The sequence below is a fragment of the Grammomys surdaster genome, unplaced genomic scaffold (assembly GCF_004785775.1).
Source record: "Grammomys surdaster isolate TR1022 unplaced genomic scaffold, NIH_TR_1.0 125750, whole genome shotgun sequence".
Lineage (NCBI taxonomy): Eukaryota > Metazoa > Chordata > Mammalia > Rodentia > Muridae > Grammomys > Grammomys surdaster.
The window spans coordinates 1,485,196-1,486,043 of NW_021620582.1; positions in this window are offsets into that span (position 1 = coordinate 1,485,196).

An 848-nucleotide genomic window follows, 5' to 3' on the forward strand; every position below is an offset into this window, starting at 1 on the left:
GTGTGTGTGTGTGTGTGTGTGTGTGTGTGTGTGTGTGTGTGTGTGTGAATCAGGTCTCTGATTGGCTGGCTGTACTTCCTGAGAGTCCCCATTTAATGTTACAAGAAAGAGCTGATGAAAAAGGCAGCAGCTTTGAGGCAGACTTCTGCAGAACAACCATGAAAAAGTCCCAGAGTGCCTGCTGGGTGGTTTTGTGGCTGCATTATCAGTGTAAGTGAGTGGAGGTATTAGCTAGGGGCCATAGGAAGGCAAGGAACATCTTAGGATTTGGGGGAAAGATGTAATTCTGTGTGCTAGGAGGAGGGAGCCACATCAGCCTACTTGTAGCTAACCTGAGATGCCTGCAGAGAGAAAGGAAGGAGGAGAACTACAAGTACTAAGTGAAGAGGATTGATTTCTGGAATCTCTCACTGTTTTCTGAATAGGTGTGGCTGGCAAGACCCAAGTGGAGCAGAGTCCCCAGTCCCTGGTTGTCCGTCAGGGAGAGAACTGTGTCCTTCAATGCAATTACACTGTGACCCCCTTTAACAACTTAAGGTGGTACAAACAAGACACAGGTAGAGGTCCTGTGTCCCTGACAGTCCTGACTAGCAAAAAAGACAAAACGTCAAATGGAAGATACTCAGCAGCTCTGGACGAATATGCTAAGCACAGCACTCTACACATCACAGACTCTCTCCTGGATGACACTGCCACCTACATCTGTGTGGTGGGCGCACCATGCTCCCCAGGAACTTACAGCCAGTACCAAAACCAGCTCCTGGAGGCTTCAGGAGGCATCGATGACAGACAAATCTTTTAAATACTGTATTGGGGAACTGAATTTCCCATTAGAAAGACAATTTTAA